The 20,029-nt window shown below is 42.0% G+C and overlaps 19 non-coding genes across 19 annotated transcripts; 10 read left to right on the top strand and 9 right to left on the bottom strand.

Moving 5' to 3' along the window:
- Positions 1 to 809: 809 nt before the first annotated feature.
- On the bottom strand, positions 810 to 882 carry trnag-ucc (transfer RNA glycine (anticodon UCC)). The gene has a single exon. It is a non-coding gene; the product is annotated as a tRNA-Gly (tRNA).
- Positions 883 to 1,871: 989 nt separating this feature from the next.
- On the top strand, positions 1,872 to 1,943 carry trnal-uag (transfer RNA leucine (anticodon UAG)). Its single transcript has one exon. It is a non-coding gene; the product is annotated as a tRNA-Leu (tRNA).
- Positions 1,944 to 3,282: 1,339 nt separating this feature from the next.
- trnap-agg (transfer RNA proline (anticodon AGG)) lies at positions 3,283 to 3,355 on the top strand. The gene has a single exon. It is a non-coding gene; the product is annotated as a tRNA-Pro (tRNA).
- A 283-nt stretch (positions 3,356 to 3,638) lies between these two features.
- trnag-ucc (transfer RNA glycine (anticodon UCC)) lies at positions 3,639 to 3,710 on the bottom strand. Its single transcript has one exon. It is a non-coding gene; the product is annotated as a tRNA-Gly (tRNA).
- Positions 3,711 to 4,692: 982 nt separating this feature from the next.
- On the top strand, positions 4,693 to 4,764 carry trnap-agg (transfer RNA proline (anticodon AGG)). Its single transcript has one exon. It is a non-coding gene; the product is annotated as a tRNA-Pro (tRNA).
- Positions 4,765 to 7,832: 3,068 nt separating this feature from the next.
- trnag-ucc (transfer RNA glycine (anticodon UCC)) lies at positions 7,833 to 7,904 on the bottom strand. Its single transcript has one exon. It is a non-coding gene; the product is annotated as a tRNA-Gly (tRNA).
- A 979-nt stretch (positions 7,905 to 8,883) lies between these two features.
- trnap-agg (transfer RNA proline (anticodon AGG)) lies at positions 8,884 to 8,956 on the top strand. Its single transcript has one exon. It is a non-coding gene; the product is annotated as a tRNA-Pro (tRNA).
- Positions 8,957 to 9,240: 284 nt separating this feature from the next.
- On the bottom strand, positions 9,241 to 9,312 carry trnag-ucc (transfer RNA glycine (anticodon UCC)). The gene has a single exon. It is a non-coding gene; the product is annotated as a tRNA-Gly (tRNA).
- Positions 9,313 to 10,294: 982 nt separating this feature from the next.
- On the top strand, positions 10,295 to 10,366 carry trnap-agg (transfer RNA proline (anticodon AGG)). The gene has a single exon. It is a non-coding gene; the product is annotated as a tRNA-Pro (tRNA).
- Positions 10,367 to 11,660: 1,294 nt separating this feature from the next.
- On the top strand, positions 11,661 to 11,732 carry trnap-agg (transfer RNA proline (anticodon AGG)). Its single transcript has one exon. It is a non-coding gene; the product is annotated as a tRNA-Pro (tRNA).
- A 281-nt stretch (positions 11,733 to 12,013) lies between these two features.
- Positions 12,014 to 12,085, bottom strand: trnag-ucc (transfer RNA glycine (anticodon UCC)). Its single transcript has one exon. It is a non-coding gene; the product is annotated as a tRNA-Gly (tRNA).
- Positions 12,086 to 13,059: 974 nt separating this feature from the next.
- Positions 13,060 to 13,131, top strand: trnap-ggg (transfer RNA proline (anticodon GGG)). Its single transcript has one exon. It is a non-coding gene; the product is annotated as a tRNA-Pro (tRNA).
- Positions 13,132 to 13,415: 284 nt separating this feature from the next.
- Positions 13,416 to 13,487, bottom strand: trnag-ucc (transfer RNA glycine (anticodon UCC)). Its single transcript has one exon. It is a non-coding gene; the product is annotated as a tRNA-Gly (tRNA).
- Positions 13,488 to 15,884: 2,397 nt separating this feature from the next.
- trnap-agg (transfer RNA proline (anticodon AGG)) lies at positions 15,885 to 15,956 on the top strand. The gene has a single exon. It is a non-coding gene; the product is annotated as a tRNA-Pro (tRNA).
- A 286-nt stretch (positions 15,957 to 16,242) lies between these two features.
- trnag-ucc (transfer RNA glycine (anticodon UCC)) lies at positions 16,243 to 16,314 on the bottom strand. The gene has a single exon. It is a non-coding gene; the product is annotated as a tRNA-Gly (tRNA).
- A 988-nt stretch (positions 16,315 to 17,302) lies between these two features.
- trnap-agg (transfer RNA proline (anticodon AGG)) lies at positions 17,303 to 17,374 on the top strand. Its single transcript has one exon. It is a non-coding gene; the product is annotated as a tRNA-Pro (tRNA).
- A 285-nt stretch (positions 17,375 to 17,659) lies between these two features.
- trnag-ucc (transfer RNA glycine (anticodon UCC)) lies at positions 17,660 to 17,731 on the bottom strand. Its single transcript has one exon. It is a non-coding gene; the product is annotated as a tRNA-Gly (tRNA).
- Positions 17,732 to 18,720: 989 nt separating this feature from the next.
- Positions 18,721 to 18,792, top strand: trnap-agg (transfer RNA proline (anticodon AGG)). The gene has a single exon. It is a non-coding gene; the product is annotated as a tRNA-Pro (tRNA).
- A 286-nt stretch (positions 18,793 to 19,078) lies between these two features.
- trnag-ucc (transfer RNA glycine (anticodon UCC)) lies at positions 19,079 to 19,150 on the bottom strand. The gene has a single exon. It is a non-coding gene; the product is annotated as a tRNA-Gly (tRNA).
- Between the last annotated feature and the right edge of the window lie 879 nt (positions 19,151 to 20,029).

The raw sequence follows: 20,029 nt of genomic DNA, 5'->3' as shown, positions 1-20,029 counted from the left end.
ACATAAGCAGTTGTGGAGGATCGAGACGGATACGCTGAGTCTCAATCTCTCTAGTTGAAACCGGATCTATTGATGGGTATTTTCAACATTAATTTACTTTGATTCACGTACCTTTACGTCATTGACTCAAAATAAAGAGTTCCATTCTTTTTGAAGTCAAAATTTTTCATTTCTCTTTAAAAAAATGAATGATTCATTTTGCACTTCATTCATTTGTAAAAACTCGTCCATCAGTTTGCTGTCGCGACTGAAGAAGACAGAATGTGAAAGACACATGAGATGAACTACAGAAGATTTGAATGAAAGCATGGTCAAGAGTTTGGAAGACTGTTATGCCTCACAAGTAAAGCACAAAACACTCACATGATGTTCAATCGTTCCCAAGCATCGTGGACAGTCAATCGATATCTTCACTGTCATTGCTGCATTGAAAGCGAAAAAAATAAACTTTGGCATAAGGCTCGTTGGTCTAGGGGTATGATCTCGCTTAGGGGCGAGAGGTCCCGGGTTCAAATCCCGGATGAGCCCTTTGCAGATCCTTGAACAAGCTCAGACAGGCAGATCTTGGGCCACTGGTCGGAACACCAACTATCACCTCTTGGGCACAGGACAAGGGGCTGAATGGATTTGACGATGGACGCAATCTATTTTGATATGCACTTGTTGGTTCAAAGTAGCACAACATTTATTTATTTAGATAACCTGCAGAATTGGAGCATTTCTGACTTCCACGAACAACGATAATGATTCAAATGTAATAACTTTTGAAATGACATCCAGCCCCTAAAACAAATGAAGTCCTCATGATCTGCATTGGCCGGGAATCGAACACGGGTCAACTGCTTGGAAGGCAGCTATGCTCACCACTATACACACCAATGCTATGTGCAGCTCATTGAGCCACATGGAGACATCGACTCATATCTTGACCGTCATTTTGTGGAAAGTGATAATTCTTTCACCAAACAGATCGTGTTGGTGTATGATTATGCTTAGGTTGCGAGAGGTCCCTGGTTAAAAAAAATATAATTTGAAATCACTACAGGTTACCTTCAGATTAGTCCCCGTGACACTTGTGGGGAACGTAGGGCAAAAAGAAGAACATTGCGACAAGTGGGGTCACATTAGTTTGTATGCCCAAAGATTTGGATTCTACAAACAGAAGTTGGCACATAGACGGTTCTGATTCAGACGAGTCTCCTGACACTTGGGGGGGATGTAGAGAAAAATTGAGAATCACACCGTGTTCGTGAGGGTCTCCCCTTTCCAGAGAGTGGTCATATGAATTGTAGGTCAAACGGTTCGGAAGCTAGAGAGTTTTGGAGAAGACCGTATATAGTATGTCTTATGGTTTGACAAAAGACCGATCTAGGTCCACCATTTTCATGCAGATATGGACGGGGTTTTAAAAAGCCAGATTTTTCCTTTGTGTGGAGGATCGAGACGGATACGCTGAGTCTCAATCTCTCTAGTTGAAAACGGATCTATTGAATGGGATTTTCAACATTAATTTACTTTGATTCACGTACCTTTACGTCATTTGACTCAAAATAATGAGTTCCCTTCTTTTGAAGTCAAATTTTTTCATTATCTAAAAAAATGAATTGATCTCATTTTGCACTCATTCATTTGTAAAAACTCGTCATCAGTTTGCTGTCGCGACTGAAGAAGACAGAATGTGAAAGACACATGAGATGAACTACAGAAGATTTGAACTGAAGCATGGTCAAGAGTTTGGAAGACTGTTTATGCTCAAGTAAAGCACAAAAAACACCACATGATGTTCAATCGTTCCAAGCATCGTGGACACGTCAATCGATATCTTCACTGTCATTGCTGCGAAAGAAGCAAAAAATAACTTTTTGGCATAAGGCTCGTTGGTCTAGGGGTATGATTTCTCGCTTAGGTGCGAGAGGTCCCGGGTTCAAATCCCGGATGAGCCCTTTGCAGATCCTTGAACAAGCTCAGACAGGCAGATCTTGGCCACTGGTCGGAACACCAACTATCACCTCTTGGGCACAGGACAAGGGGGTGAATGGATTTGACGATGGCTGCAAATCTATTTTGATATGTCACTTGTTGGTCAAAGTAGCACAACATTTATTATTTTAGATAACCTGCAGAATGTAGGAGCATTTCTGACTTCCCACGAACAACGATGAGATCAAATGTAATACACTTGAAATGACATCCAAGCCCCTAAAACAAATGAAGTCCATCTGATCTGCATTGGCCGGGAATCGAACCGGGTCAACTGCTTGGAAGGCAGCTATGCTCACCACTATACCCCCAATGCTATGTGCAGCTCATTAGCCACATGGAGACATCGATATCTTGACCGTCATTTTTGTGGAAAGTGATAATTCTTTCACCAAACAGATCGTGGGTTTGAGGTATGATTATGGCTTAGGTTGCGAGAGGTCCCTGGTTTTAAAAAATCTATAATTTGATCACTACAGGTTACCTTCAGATTAGTCCCGTGAACACTTGTGGGGAACGTAGGGCAAAACAGAGAACATTGCGAAAGTGGGGGTCACATTAGTTTGTAGCCCAAAGATTTTGGATTCTACAAACAGAAGTTGGCACATAGACGGTTCTGACTTCAGACGAGTCTCCTGACCACTTGTGGGGGATGTAGAGAAAAATGAGACACCACCGTGTTCGTGAGGTCTCCCCTTTCCAGAGAGTGGTCATATGAATTTGTAGGTCAAACGGTTCGGAAGCTAGAGATGTTTTTGTGAGAAGACCGATACAGGTATGTCTATGGTTTGACAAAGACCGATCTAGGTCCACATCTTTCACTGCAGATATGGAGGGGTAACATAAGCAGTTGTGAGGATCGAGACGGATACGCTGAGTCTCAATCTCTCTAGTTGAAAACGGATCTATTTGAATGGGTATTTTCAACATTAATTTACTTTGATTCACGTACCTTTACGTCATTTGACTCAAATAAATGAGTTCCATTCTTTTTGAAGTCCAAATTTTTTCATTTTCTCTTTAAAAAAATGAATTGATCTCATTTGCACTTCATTTCATTTGTAAAAACTCGTCATCAGTTTGCTGTCGCGACTGAAGAAGACAGAATGTGAAAGACACATGAGATGAACTACAGAAGATTTGAACTGAAGCATGGTCAAGAGTTTGGAAGACTGTTATGCTCACAAGTAAAGAAAAAAACACTCACATGATGTTCAATCGTTCCAAGCATCGTGGACACGTCAATCGATATCTTCACTGTCCTGTCATGCTGCAGAAAGCAAAAAATAACTTTTGGCATAAGGCTCGTTGGTCTAGGGGTATGATTCTCGCTTAGGGTGCGAGAGGGTCCCGGGTTCAAATCCCGGATGAGCCCTTTTGCAGATCCTTGAACAAGCTCAGACAGGCAGATCTTGGGCCACTGGTCGGAACACACTATCACCTCTTGGGCACAGGACAAGGGGGCTGAATGGTTTGACGATGGACTGCAAATCTATTTTGATATGCACTTGTTGGTTCAAAGTAGCACAACATTTATTATTTTAGATAACCTGCAGAATGTAGGAGCATTTTTGACTTCCACGACAACGATAATGATTCAAATGTAATACACTTGAAATGACATCCAGCCCCTAAAACAACATGAAGTCCTCATGATCTGCATTGGCCGGGAATCGAACCCGGGTCAACTGCTTGGAAGGCAGCTATGCTCACCACTATACCACCAATGCTATGTGCAGCTCATTAGCCACATGGAGAACATCGACTCATATCTTGACCGTCATTTTTGTGGAAAGTGATAATTCTTTCACCAAACAGATCGTTGGTTTGAGTGTATGATTATGGCTTAGGTTGCGAGAGGTCCCTGGTTTAAAAAATCTATAATTTGAATCACTACAGGTTACCTTCAGATTAGTCCCGTGACACTTGTGGGGAACGTAGGGCAAAACAGAGAACATTGCGACAAGTGGGGTCACATTAGTTTGTAGCCCAAAGATTTTGGATTCTACAAACAGAAGTTGGCACATAGACGGTTCTGACTTCAGAAGAGTCTCCTGACACTTGTGGGGATGTAGAGAAAAATTGAGAACACCACCGTGTTCGTGAGGGTCTACCCCCTTCCAGAGAGTGGTCATATGAATTTGTAGGTCAAACGGTTCGGAAGCTAGAGATGTTTTTGTGAGAAGACCGATTATAGGTATGTCTATGGTTTGACAAAGACCGATCTAGGCCACCATCTTTCACTGCAGATATGGAGGGGGTAAATAAGCAGTTGTGGAGGATCGAGACGGATACGCTGAGTCTCAATCTCTCTAGTTGAAAACGGATCTATTTGAATGGGTATTTTCAACATTAATTTACTTTGATTCACGTACCTTTAAGTCATTTGACTCAATAAATGAGTTCCATTCTTTTTGAAGTCAAATTTTTCATTTTCTCTTTAAAAAAATGAATTGATCTCATTTTGCACTTCATTCATTTGTAAAAACTCGTCATCAGTTTGCTGTCGCGACTGAAGAAGACAGAATGTGAAAGACACATGAGATGAACTACAGAAGATTTGAACTGAAGCATGGTCAAGAGTTTGGAAAGACTGTTATGCTCACAAGTAAAGCACAAAACACTCACATGATGTTCAATCGTTCCAAGCATCGTGGACACGTCAATCGATATCTTCACTGTCATTGCTGCAGAAAGCAAAAAATAACTTTTGGCTCGTTGGTCTAGGGGTATGATTCTCGCTTAGGGTGCGACAGGTCCCGGGTTCAAATCCCGGATGAGCCCTTTTGCAGATCCTTGAACAAGCTCAGACAGGCAGATCTTGGGCCACTGGTCGGAACACCAACTATCACCTCTTGGGCACAGGACACGGGGGCTGAATGGATTTGACGATGGACTGCAAATCTATTTTGATATGCACTTGTTGGTTCAAAGTAGCACAACATTTATTATTTTAGATAACCTGCAGAATGTAGGAGCATTTCTGACTTCCACGAACAACGATAATGATTCAAATGTAATACACTTGAAATGACATCCAGCCCCAAAAACAAATGAAGTCCTCATGATCTGCATTGGCGGGGATCGGAAACCCGGGTCAACTGCTTGGAAGGCAGCTATGCTCACCACTATACCACCAATGCTATGTGCAGCTCATTAGCCACATGGAGACATCGACTCATATCTTGACCGTCATTTTGTGGAAAGTGATAATTCTTTCACCAAACAGATCGTTGTTGGTTGAGTGTATGATTATGGCTTAGGGTTGCGAGAGGTCCCTGGTTAAAAAATCTATAATTTGAATCACTACAGGTTACCTTCAGATTAGTCCCGTGACACTTGTGGGGAACGTAGGGCAAAACAGAGAACATTGCGACAAGTGGGGTCACATTAGTTTGTAGCCCAAAGATTTTGGATTCTACAAACAGAAGTTGGCACATAGACGGTTCTGACTTCAGACGAGTCTCCTGACACTTGTGGGGGATGTAGAGAAAATTGAGAAAACACCACCGTGTTCGTGAGGGTCTCCCTTTCCAGAGAGTGGTCATATGAATTTGTAGGTCAAACGGTTCGGAAGCTAGAGATGTTTTTGTGAGAAGACCGATTAGGTATGTCTTATGGTTTGACAAAGACCGATCTAGGTCCACCATCTTTCACTGCAGATATGGAGGGGTAACATAAGCAGTTGTGGAGGATCGAGACGGATACGCTGAGTCTCATCTCTCTAGTAAACGGATCTATTTGAATGGTATTTTCAACATTAATTTACTTTGATTCACGTACCTTTACGTCATTTGACTCAAAATAAATGAGTTCCATTCTTTTTGAAGTCAAATTTTTCATTTTCTCTTTAAAAAAATGAATTGATCTCATTTTGCACTTCATTCATTGTAAAAACTCGTCATCAGTTTGCTGTCGCGACTGAAGAAGACAGAATGTGAAAGACACATGAGATGAACTACAGAAGATTTGAACTGAAGCATGGTCAAGAGTTTGGAAGACTGTTATGCTCACAAGTAAAGCACAAAACACTCACATGTGTTCAATCGTTCCAAGCATCGTGGACACGTCAATCATATCTCACTTACTGTCATTGCTCAGAAAGCAAAAATAACTTTTGGCATATCGGTTGGCTCGGGGTATGATTCTCGCGCTTAGGGGCGAGAGGTCCCGGGTTCAAATCCCGGATGAGCCCTTTGCAGATCCTTTGAACCCTCGACAGGCAGATCTTGGGCCACTGGTCGGAACACCAACTATCACCTCTTGGGCACAGGACAAGGGGGCTGAATGGATTTGACGATGGGAAACTCTATTCTGTATTTTTATGCACTTGGTTCAAAGTAGCACAACATTATTATTTAGTAGATAACTGCAAATGTAGGAGCATTTCTGACTTCTCTCACCACGACAACGATAATGATTCAAATGTAATACACTTGAAATGACATCCAGCCCCTAAAACAAATGAAGTCCTCATGAGCTATGCTCACCACTATACCACCAATGCTATGTGCAGCTCATTAGCCACATGGAGACATCGACTATCATTTGACCGTCATTTTTGTGGAAAGTGATAATTCTTTCACCAAACAGATCGTTGGTTGAGTGTATGATTATGGCTTAGGTTGCGAGAGGTCCCTGGTTAAAAAATCTATAATTTGAATCACTACAGGTTACCTTCAGATTAGTCCCGTGACACTTGTGGGGAACGTAGGGCAACAACAGAGAACATTGCGACAAGTGGGGTCACATTAGTTTGTAGCCCAAGATAGATGCTATTTGGACTAAGTTTGGCACATAGCACGGTTCTGACTTCAGACGAGTCTCCTGACACTTGTGGGGATGAGAGAGAAAATTGAGACACCACCGTGTTCGTGAGGGTCTCCCCTTCCTTTGCAGAGAGTGGTCATATGAATTTGTAGGTCAAACGGTTCGGAAGCTAGAGATGTTTTTGTGAGAAGACCGATTAGGTATGTCTTATGGTTTGACAAAACCGATCTAGGTCCACCATCTTTCACTGCAGATATGGAGGGGTAACATAAGCAGTTGTGGAGGGAGGGACGGATACGCTGAGTCTCAATCTCTCTAGTTGAAAACGGATCTATTTGAATGGGTATTTTCAACATTAATTTACTTTGATTCACGTACCTTTACGTCATTTGACTCAAATAAATGAGTTCCATTCTTTTTGAAGTCAAATTTTTCATTTTCTCTTTAAAAAATGAATTGATCTCATTTTGCACTTCATTCATTTGTAAAAACTCGTCATCAGTTTGCTGTCGCGACTGAAGAAGACAGAATGTGAAAGACACATGAGATGAACTACAGAAGATTTGAACTGAAGCATGGTCAAGAGTTTGGAAGACTGTTATGCTCACAAGTAAGCACAAAACACTCACATGATGTTCAATCGTTCCAAGCACATCGTGAGGCATCGTCAACGATATCTTCACTGTCATTGCTGCAGAAAGCAAAAAAATAACTTTGGCATAAGGCTCGTTGGTTAGGGGTATGATCTCGCTTAGGGTGCGAGAGGTCCCGGGTTCAAATCCCGGATGAGCCCTTTTGCAGATCCTTGAACAAGCTCGACACAGCAGATCTTGGGCCACTGGTCGGAACACCAACTATCACCTCTTGGGCACAGGACAAGGGGGCTGAATGGATTTGACGATGGACTGCAATCTATTTTGATATGCACTTGTTGGTTCAAAGTAGCACCACATTTATTATTTTAGATAACCTGCAGAATGTAGGAGCATTTCTGACTTCCACGAACAACGATAATGATTCCAAATGTAATACACTTGAAATGACAATCCAGCCCCTAAAACGAAATGAAGTCCTCATGAATCTGCATTGGCCGGGAATCGAACCCGGGTCAACTGCTTGGAAGGCAGCTATGCTCACCACTATACCACCAATGCTATGTGCAGCTCATTAGCCACATGGAGACATCGACTCATATCTTGACCGTCATTTTTGTGGAAAGTGATAATTCTTTCACAAACAGATCGTTGGTTGAGTGTATGATTATGGCTTAGGTTGCGAGAGGTCCCTGGTTAAAAAATCTATAATTTGAATCACTACAGGTTACCTTCAGATTAGTCCCGTGACACTTGTGGGGAACGTAGGGCAAAACAGAGAACATTGCGACAAGTGGGGTCACATTAGTTTGTAGCCCAAAGATTTTGGATTCTACAAACAGAAGTTGGCACATAGACGGTTCTGACTTCAGACGAGTCTCCTGACACTTGTGGGGGATGTAGAGAAAAATTGAGAACACCACCGTGTTCGTGAGGGTCTCCCCTTTCCAGAGAGTGGTCATATGAATTTGTAGTCAAACGGTTCGGAAGCTAGAGATGTTTTTGTGAGAAGACGATTATAGGTATGTCTTATGGTTTGACAAAACCGATCTAGGTCCACCATCTTTCACTGCAGATATGGAGGGGTAACATAAGCAGTTGTGGAGGATCGAGACGGATACGCTGAGTCTCAATCTCTCTAGTTGAAAACGGATCTATTTGAATGGGTATTTTCAACATTAATTTACTTTGATTCACGTACCTTTACGTCATTTGACTCAAAATAAATGAGTTCCATTCTTTTGAAGTCAAATTTTTCATTTTCTCTTTAAAAAAATGAATTGATCTCATTTGCACTTCATTCATTTGTAAAACTCGTCATCAGTTTGCTGTCGCGACTGAAAGAAGACAGAATGTGAAAGACACATGAGATGAACTACAGAAGATTTGAACTGAAGCATGGTCAAGAGTTGGAAGACTGTTATGCTCACAAGTAAAGCACAAACACTCACATGATGTTCAATCGTTCCAAGCATCGTGGACACGTCAATCGATATCTTCACTGTCATTGCTGCAGAAAGCAAAAAATAATTTGGCATAAGGCTCGTTGGTCTAGGGGTATGATTCTCGCTTAGGGTGCGAGAGGTCCCGGGTTTCAAATCCCGGATGAGCCCTTTTGCAGATCCTTGAACAAGCTCAGACAGGCAGATCTTGGGCCACTGGTCGGAACACCAACTATCACCTCTTGGGCACAGGACAAGGGGGCTGAATGGATTTGACGATGGACTGCAAATCTATTTTGATATGCACTTGTTGGTTCAAAGTAGCACAACATTTATTATTTTAGATAACCTGCAGAATGTAGGAGCATTTCTGACTTCCACGAACAACGATAATGATTCAAATGTAATACACTTGAAATGACATCCAGCCCTAAACAAATGAAGTCCTCATGATCTGCATTGGCCGGGAATCGAACCCGGGTCAACTGCTTGGAAGGCAGCTATGCTCACCACTATACCACCAATGCTATGTGCAGCTCATTAGCCACATGGAGACATCGACTCATATCTTGACCGTCATTTTTGTGGAAAGTGATAATTCTTTCCCAAACAGATCGTTGGTTTGAGTGTATGATTATGGCTTAGGTTGCGAGAGGTCCCTGGTTAAAAATCTATAATTTGAATCACTACAGGTTACCTTCAGATTAGTCCGTGACACTTGTGGGGAACGTAGGGCAAAACAGAGAACATTGCGACAGTGGGGTCACATTAGTTTGTAGCCCAAAGATTTTGGATTCTACAAACAGAAGTTGGCACATAGACGGTTCTGACTTCAGACGAGTCTCCTGACACTTGTGGGGATGTAGAGAAAATTGAGAACACCACCGTGAGTGGGGTCTCCCCTTTCCAGAGAGTGGTCATATGAATTTGTAGGTCAAACGGTTCGGAAGCTAGAGATGTTTTTTGAGAGAAGACCGATTATAGGTATGTCTTATGGTTTGACAAGACCGATCTAGGTCACCATCTTTCACTGCAGATATGGGGGGTAACATAAGCAGTTGTGGAGGATCGAGAGACGGATACGCTGAGTCTCAATCTCTCTAGTTGAAAACGGATCTATTTGAATGGGTTATTTTCAACATTAATTTACTTTGATTCACGTACCTTTACGTCATTTGACTCAAAATAAATGAGTTCCATTCTTTTTGAAGTCAAATTTTTTCATTTCTCTTTTAAAAAATGAATTGATCTCATTTTGCACTTCATTCATTTGTAAAAACTCGTCATCAGTTTGCGTCGCGACTGAAAAGACAGAATGTGAAAGACACATGAGATGAACTGAACAGAAGATTTGAACTGAAGCATGGTCAAGAGTTTGGAAGACTGTTATGCTCACAAGTAAAGCACAAAACACTCACATGATGTTCAATCGTTCCAAGCATCGTGGACACGTCAATCGATATCTTCACTGTCATTGCTGCAGAAAGCAAAAAATAACTTTTGGCATAAGGCTCGTTGGTCTAGGGGTATGATTCTCGCTTAGGGTGCGAGAGGTCCCGGGTTCAAATCCCGGATGAGCCTTTTGCAGATCCTTGAACAAGCTCAGACAGGCAGATCTTGGGCCACTGGTCGGAACACCAACTATCACCTCTTGGGCACAGGACAAGGGGGCTGAATGGATTTGACGATGGACTGCAAATCTATTTTGATATGCACTTGTTGGTTCAAAGTAGCACAACATTTATTATTTTAGATAACCTGCAGAATGTAGGAGCATTCTGACTTCCACGAACAACGATAATGATTCAATGTAATACACTTGAAATGACATCCAGCCCCTAAAACAAATGAAGTCCTCATGAGCTATGCTCACCACTATACCACCAATGCTATGTGCAGCTCATTAGCCACATGGAGACATCGACTCATATCTTGACCGTCATTTTTGTGGAAAGTGATAATTCTTTCACCAAACAGATCGTTGGTTGAGTGTATGATTATGGCTTAGGTTGCGAGAGGTCCCTGGTTAAAAAATCTATAATTGAATCACTACAGGTTACCTTCAGATTAGTCCCCGTGACACTTGTGGGGAACGTAGGCAAAACAGAGAACATTGCGACAAGTGGGGTCACATTAGTTTGTAGCCCAAAGATTTTGGATTCTACAAACAGAAGTTGGCACATTAGGACATGACGGTCTCAGACGAGTCTCCTGACACTTGTGGGGGATGTAGAGAAAAATGAGAATACCACCGTGTTCGTGAGGGTCTCCCTTTCCAGAGAGTGGTCATATGAATTTGTAGGTCAAACGGTTCGGAAGCTAGAGATGTTTTTGTGAGAAGACCGATTATAGGTATGTCTTATGGTTTGACAAAACCGATCTAGGTCCACCATCTTTCACTGCAGATATGGAGGGGAACATAAGCAGTTGTGGAGGATCGAGACGGATACGCTGAGTCTCAATCTCTCTAGTTGAAAACGGATCTATTTGAATGGGTATTTTCAACATTAATTTACTTTGATTCACGTACCTTTACGTCATTTGACTCAAAATAAATGAGTTCCATTCTTTTTGAAGTCAATTTTTTCATTTTCTCTTTAAAAAAATGAATTGATCTCATTTTGCACTTCATTCATTTGTAAAAACTCGTCATCAGTTTGCTGTCGCGACTGAAGAAGACAGAATGTGAAAGACACATGAGATGAACTACAGAAGATTTGAACTGAAGCATGGTCAAGAGTTTGGAAGACTGTTATGCTCACAAGTAAAGCACAAAACACTCACATGATGTTCAATCGTTCCAAGCATCGTGGACACGTCAATCGATATCTTCACTGTCATTGCTGCAGAAAGCAAAAAATAACTTTTGGCATAAGGCTCGTTGGTCTAGGGGTATGATTCTCGCTTAGGGTGCGAGAGGTCCCGGGTTCAAATCCCGGATGAGCCCTTTTGCAGATCCTTGAACAAGCTCAGACAGGCAGATCTTGGGCCACTGGTCGGAACACCAACTATCACTTGGGCACAGGACAAGGGGGCTGAATGGATTTGACGATGGACTGCAAATCTATTTTGATATGCACTTGTTGGTTCAAAGTAGCACAACATTTATTATTTTAGATAACCTGCAGAATGTAGGAGCATTTCTGACTTCCCGAACAACGATAATGATTCAATGTAATACACTTGAAATGACATCCAGCCCCTAAAACAAATGAAGTCCTCATGATCTGCATTGGCCGGGAATCGAACCCGGGTCAACTGCTTGGAAGGCAGCTATGCTCACCACTATACCACCAATGCTATGTGCAGCTCATTAGCCACATGGAGACATCGACTCATATCTTGACCGTCATTTTTGTGGAAAGTGATAATTCTTTCACCAAACAGATCGTTGGTTTGGAGTGTATGATTATGGCTTAGGTTGCGAGAGGTCCCTGGTTAAAAAATCTATATTTGAATCACTACAGGTTACCTTCAGATTAGTCCCGTGACACTTGGGGAACGTAGGGCAAAACAGAGAACATTGCGACAAGTGGGGTTCACATTGTTTGTCCCCAAAGATTTTGATTCTACAAACAGAAGTTGGCACATAGACGGTTCTGACTTCAGACGAGTCTTGACACTTGTGGGGATGTAGAGAAAAATTGAGCAATCGTGAGGGTCTCCCCTTTCCGAGAGTGGTCATATGAATTTGTAGGTCAACGGTTCGGAAGCTAGAGATGTTTGTGAGAAGACCGATTATAGGTATGTCTTATGGTTTGACAAGAAACCGATCTAGGTCCACCATCTTTCCTCACTGCAGATATGGAGGGGTACATAAGCAGTGTGGAGGATCGAGACGGATACGCTGAGTCTCATCTCTCTAGTTGAAAACGGTCTATTTAATGGGTATTTTCAACAATTAATTTACTTTGATTCACGTACCTTTACGTCGTCATTTGACTCAAATAAATGAGTTCCATTCTTTTTTGAGTCGTCAAATATTTTCATTTTCTCTTTAAAAAAATGAATTGATCTCATTTTGCACTTCATTCATTTGTAAAAACTCGTCATCAGTTTGCTGTCGCGACTGAAGAAGACAGAATGTGAAAGACACATGAGATGAACTACAGAAGATTTGAACTGAAGCATGGTCAAGAGTTTGGAAGACTGTTATGCTCACAAGTAAAGCACAAAACACTCACATGATGTTCAATCGTTCCAGCATCGTGGACACGTCAATCGATATCTTCACTGTCATTGCTGCAGAAAGCAAAAAATAACTTTTGGCATAAGGCTCGTTGGTCTAGGGGTATGATTCTCGCTAGGGGTGCGAGAGGTCCCGGGTTCAAATCCCGGATGAGCCCTTTTGCAGATCCTTGAACAAGCTCAGACAGGCAGATCTTGGGCCACTGGTCGGAACACCAACTATCACCTCTTGGGCACGGACAAGGGGGCTGAATGGATTTGACGATGGACTGCAAATCTATTTTGATATGCACTTGTTGGTTCAAAGTAGCACCACATTTATTATTTTAGATAACCTGCAGAATGTAGGAGCATTTCTGACTTCCACGAACAACGATAATGATTCAAATGTAATACACTTGAATGACATCCAGCCCCTAAAACAAATGAAGTCCTCATGATCTGCATTGGCCGGGAATCGAACCCGGGTCAACTGCTTGGAAGGCAGCTATGCTCACCACTATACCACCAATGCTATGGCAGCTCATTAGCACATGGAGACATCGACTCATATCTTGACCGTCATTTTTGTGGAAAGGGAAAGTGATAATTTTTCACCAACAGATCGTTGGTTTGAGTGTATGATTATGGCTTAGGTTGCGAGAGGTCCCTGGTTAAAAAATCTATATTTGAATCACTACAGGTTACCTTCAGATTAGTCCCGTGACACTTGTGGGGAACGTAGGGCAAAACAGAGAACATTGCGACAAGTGGGGTCACATTAGTTTGTAGCCCAAAGATTTTGGATTCTACAAACAGAAGTTGGCACATAGACGGTTCTGACTTCAGACGGTCTCCTGACACTTGTGGGGGATGTAGAGAAAAAATTGAGAACCCACCGTGTTCGTGAGGGTTCTCCTTTCCAGAGAGTGGTCATATGTTGTAGGTCAAACGGTTCGGAAGCTAGAGATGTTTTTGTGAGAAGACCGATTATAGGTATGTCTTATGGTTTGACAAGACCGATCTAGGTCCACCATCTTCACTGCAGATATGGAGGGGTAACATAAGCAGTTGTGGAGGATCGAGACGGATACGCTGAGTCTCAATCTCTCTAGTTGAAAACGGGATCTATTTGAATGGGTTTTTCAACAAATTACTTTGATTCACGTACTTTACGTCATTTGACTCAAAATAAATGAGTTCCATTCTTTTTGAAGTCAAATTTTTCATTTTCCTTTAAAAAAATGATTGATCTCATTTTGCTTCATTCATTTGTTTGTAAAAACTCGTCATCAGTTTGCTGTCGCGACTGCTGAAGAAGACCGAGAATGTGAAAGACACATGAGATGAACTACAGAAGATTTGAACTGAGCATGGTCAAGAGTTTGGAAGACTGTTATGCTCACAAGTGTAAAGCACAAAACATCACATGATGTTCAATCGTTCCAAGCATCGTGGACACGTCAATCGATATTTCACTGTCATTGCTGCAGAAAGCAAAAAATACTTTTGGCATAAGGCTCGTTGGTTCTAGGGGTATGATTCTCGCTTAGGGTGCGAGAGGGGTCCCGGTTCAAATCCCGGATGAGCCCTTTTGCAGATCCTGAACAAGCTCAGACAGGCAGATCTTGGCCACTGGTCGGAACACCAACTATCACCTCTTGGGCACAGGACAAGGGGCTGAATGGATTTGACGATGGACTGCAAATCTATTTTGATATGCACTTGTTGGTTCAAGTAGCACAACATTTATTATTTTAGATAACCTGCAGAATGTAGGAGCATTTTCTGACTTCCACGAACAACGATAATGATTCAAATGTAATACACTTGAAATGCATCCAGCCCCTAAAACAAATGAAGTCCTCATGATCTGCATTGGCGGAATCGACACCGGGTCAACTGCTTGGAAGGCAGCTATGCTCACCACTATACCACCACTGCTATGTGCAGCTCATTAGCCACATGGAGACATCGACTCATATCTTGACCGTCATTTTTGTGGAAAGTGATAATTCTTTCACCAAACAGATCGTTGGTTTGAGTGTATGATTATGGCTTAGGTTGCGAGAGGTCCCTGGTTAAAAAATCTATAATTTGAATCACTACAGGTTACCTTCAGATTAGTCCCGTGACACTTGTGGGGAACGTAGGGCAAAACAGAGAACATTGCGACAAGTGGGGTCACATTAGTTTGTAGCCCAAAGATTTTGGATTCTACAACAGAAGTTGGCACATAGACGGTTCTGACTTCAGACGAGTCTCCTGACACTTGTGGGGGATGTAGAGAAAAATTGAGAACACCACCGTGTTCGTGAGGGTCTCCCCTTTCCAGAGAGTGGTCATATGAATTTGTAGGTCAAACGGTTCGGAAGCTAGAGATGTTTTTGTGAGAAGACCGATTACAGGTATGTCTTATGGTTTGACAAAGACCGATCTAGGTCCACCATCTTTCACTGCAGATATGGAGGGGTAACATAAGCAGTTGTGGAGGATCGAGACGGATACGCTGAGTCTCAATCTCTCTAGTTGAAAACGGATCTATTTGAATGGGTATTTTCAACATTAATTTACTTTGATTCACGTACCTTTACGTCATTTGACTCAAAATAAATGAGTTCCATTCTTTTTGAAGTCAAATTTTTCATTTTCTCTTTAAAAAAATGAATTGATCTCATTTTGCACTTCATTCATTTGTAAAAACTCGTCATCATTTGCTGGTCGCGACTGAAGAAGACAGAATGTGAAAGACACATGAGATGAACTACAGAAGATTTGAACTGAAGCATGGTCAAGAGTTTGGAAGACTGTTATGCTCACAAGTAAAGCACAAAACACTCACATGATGTTCAATCGTTCCAAGCATCGTGGACACGTCATCGATATCTTCACTGTCATTGCTGCAGAAAGCAAAAAATAACTTTTGGCATAAGGCTCGTTGGTCTAGGGGTATGATTCTCGCTTAGGGTGCGAGAGGTCCCGGGTTCAAATCCCGGATGAGCCCTTTTGCAGATCCTTGAACAAGCTCAGACAGGCAGATCTTGGGCCACTGGTCGGAACACCAACTATCACCTCTTGGGCACAGGACAAGGGGGCTGAATGGATTTGACGATGGACTGCAAATCTATTTTGATATGCACTTGTTGGTTCAAAGTAGCACAACATTTATTATTTTAGATAACCTGCAGAATGTAGGAGCATTTCTGACTTCCACGAACAACGATAATGATTCAAATGTAATACACTTGAAATGACATCCAGCCCCTAAAACAAATGAAGTCCTCATGATCTGCATTGGCCGGGAATCGAACCCGGGTCAACTGCTTGGAAGGCAGCTATGCTCACCACTATACCACCAATGCTATGTGCAGCTCATTAGCCACATGGAGACATCGACTCATATCTTGACCGTCATTTTTGTGGAAAGTGATAATTCTTTCACCAAACAGATCGTTGGTTTGAGTGTATGATTATGGCTTAGGTTGCGAGAGGTCCCTGGTTAAAAAATCTATAATTTGAATCACTACAGGTTACCTTCAGATTAGTCCCGTGACACTTGTGGGGAACGTAGGGCAAAACAGAGAACATTGCGACAAGTGGGGTCACATTAGTTTGTAGCCCAAAGATTTTGGATTCTACAAACAGAAGTTGGCACATAGACGGTTCTGACTTCAGACGAGTCTCCTGACACTTGTGGGGATGTAGAGAAAATTGAGAATACCACCGTGTTCGTGAGGGTCTCCCCTTTCCAGAGAGTGGTCATATGAATTTGTAGGTCAAACGGTTCGGAAGCTAGAGATGTTTTTGTGAGAAGACCGATTATAGGTATGTCTTATGGTTTGACAAAGACCGATCTAGGTCCACCATCTTTCACTGCAGATATGGAGGGGTAACATAAGCAGTTGTGGAGGATCGAGACGGATACGCTGAGTCTCAATCTCTCTAGTTGAAAACGGATCTATTTGAATGGGTATTTTCAACATTAATTTACTTTGATTCACGTACCTTTACGTCATTTGACTCAAAATAAATGAGTTCCATTCTTTTTGAAGTCAAATTTTTTCATTTTCTCTTTAAAAAAATGAATTGATCTCATTTTGCACTTCATTCATTTGTAAAACTCGTCATCAGTTTGCTGTCGCGACTGAAGAAGACAGAATGTGAAAGACACATGAGATGAACTACAGAAGATTTGAACTGAAGCATGGTCAAGAGTTTGGAAGACTGTTATGCTCACAAGTAAAGCACAAAACACTCACATGATGTTCAATCGTTCCAAGCATCGTGGACACGTCAATCGATATCTTCACTGTCATTGCTGCAGAAAGCAAAAAATAACTTTTGGCATAAGGCTCGTTGGTCTAGGGGTATGATTCTCGCTTAGGGTGCGAGAGGTCCCGGGTTCAAATCCCGGATGAGCCCTTTTGCAGATCCTTGAACAAGCTCAGACAGGCAGATCTTGGGCCACTGGTCGGAACACCAACTATCACCTCTTGGGCACAGGACAAGGGGGCTGAATGGATTTGACGATGGACTGCAAATCTATTTTGATATGCACTTGTTGGTTCAAAGTAGCACAACATTTATTATTTTAGATAACCTGCAGAATGTAGGAGCATTTCTGACTTCCACGAACAACGATAATGATTCAAATGTAATACACTTGAAATGACATCCAGCCCTAAAACAAATGAAGTCCTCATGATCTGCATTGGCCGGGAATCGAACCCGGGTCAACTGCTTGGAAGGCAGCTATGCTCACCACTATACCACCAATGCTATGTGCAGCTCATTAGCCACATGGAGACATCGACTCATATCTTGACCGTCATTTTTGTGGAAAGTGATAATTCTTTCACCAAACAGATCGTTGGTTTGAGTGTATGATTATGGCTTAGGTTGCGAGAGGTCCCTGGTTAAAAAATCTATAATTTGAATCACTACAGGTTACCTTCAGATTAGTCCCGTGACACTTGTGGGGAACGTAGGGCAAAACAGAGAACATTGCGACAAGTGGGGTCACATAGTTTGTAGCCCAAAGATTTTGGATTCTACAAACAGAAGTTGGCACATAGACGGTTCTGACTTCAGACGAGTCTCCTGACACTTGTGGGGGATGTAGAGAAAATTGAGAATACCACCGTGTTCGTGAGGGTCTCCCCTTTCCAGAGAGTGGTCATATGAATTTGTAGGTCAAACGGTTCGGAAGCTAGAGATGTTTTTGTGAGAAGACCGATTATAGGTATGTCTTATGGTTTGACAAAGACCGATCTAGGTCCACCATCTTTCACTGCAGATATGGAGGGGTAACATAAGCAGTTGTGGAGGATCGAGACGGATACGCTGAGTCTCAATCTCTCTAGTTGAAAACGGATCTATTTGAATGGGTATTTTCAACATTAATTTACTTTGATTCACGTACCTTTACGTCATTTGACTCAAAATAAATGAGTTCCATTCTTTTTGAAGTCAAATTTTTTCATTTTCTCTTTAAAAAAATGAATTGATCTCATTTTGCACTTCATTCATTTGTAAAAACTCGTCATCAGTTTGCTGTCGCGACTGAAGAAGACAGAATGTGAAAGACACATGAGATGAACTACAGAAGATTTGAACTGAAGCATGGTCAAGAGTTTGGAAGACTGTTATGCTCACAAGTAAAGCACAAAACACTCACATGATGTTCAATCGTTCCAAGCATCGTGGACACGTCAATCGATATCTTCACTGTCATTGCTGCAGAAAGCAAAAAATAACTTTTGGCATAAGGCTCGTTGGTCTAGGGGTATGATTCTCGCTTAGGGTGCGAGAGGTCCCGGGTTCAAATCCCGGATGAGCCCTTTTGCAGATCCTTGAACAAGCTCAGACAGGCAGATCTTGGGCCACTGGTCGGAACACCAACTATCACCTCTTGGGCACAGGACAAGGGGGCTGAATGGATTTGACGATGGACTGCAAATCTATTTTGATATGCACTTGTTGGTTCAAAGTAGCACAACATTTATTATTTTAGATAACCTGCAGAATGTAGGAGCATTTCTGACTTCCACGAACAACGATAATGATTCAAATGTAATACACTTGAAATGACATCCAGCCCCTAAAACAAATGAAGTCCTCATGATCTGCATTGGCCGGGAATCGAACCCGGGTCAACTGCTTGGAAGGCAGCTATGCTCACCACTATACCACCAATGCTATGTGCAGCTCATTAGCCACATGGAGACATCGACTCATATCTTGACCGTCATTTTTGTGGAAAGTGATAATTCTTTCACCAAACAGATCGTTGGTTTGAGTGTATGATTATGGCTTAGGTTGCGAGAGGTCCCTGGTTAAAAAATCTATAATTTGAATCACTACAGGTTACCTTCAGATTAGTCCCGTGACACTTGTGGGGAACGTAGGGCAAAACAGAGAACATTGCGACAAGTGGGGTCACATTAGTTTGTAGCCCAAAGATTTTGGATTCTACAAACAGAAGTTGGCACATAGACGGTTCTGACTTCAGACGAGTCTCCTGACACTTGTGGGGGATGTAGAGAAAAATTGAGAATACCACCGTGTTCGTGAGGGTCTCCCCTTTCCAGAGAGTGGTCATATGAATTTGTAGGTCAAACGGTTCGGAAGCTAGAGATGTTTTTGTGAGAAGACCGATTACAGGTATGTCTTATGGTTTGACAAAGACCGATCTAGGTCCACCATCTTTCACTGCAGATATGGAGGGGTAACATAAGCAGTTGTGGAGGATCGAGACGGATACGCTGAGTCTCAATCTCTCTAGTTGAAAACGGATCTATTTGAATGGGTATTTTCAACATTAATTTACTTTGATTCACGTACCTTTACGTCATTTGACTCAAAATAAATGAGTTCCATTCTTTTTGAAGTCAAATATTTTCATTTTCTCTTTAAAAAAATGAATTGATCTCATTTTGCACTTCATTCATTTGTAAAAACTCGTCATCAGTTTGCTGTCGCGACTGAAGAAGACAGAATGTGAAAGACACATGAGATGAACTACAGAAGATTTGAACTGAAGCATGGTCAAGAGTTTGGAAGACTGTTATGCTCACA

Source organism: Oncorhynchus kisutch, unplaced genomic scaffold (assembly GCF_002021735.2).
Source record: "Oncorhynchus kisutch isolate 150728-3 unplaced genomic scaffold, Okis_V2 scaffold2262, whole genome shotgun sequence".
Classification (NCBI taxonomy): domain Eukaryota; kingdom Metazoa; phylum Chordata; class Actinopteri; order Salmoniformes; family Salmonidae; genus Oncorhynchus; species Oncorhynchus kisutch.
The sequence above is the reverse complement of the archived record's forward strand: the minus strand, read 5'-3'. Positions and strand labels throughout refer to the sequence as shown.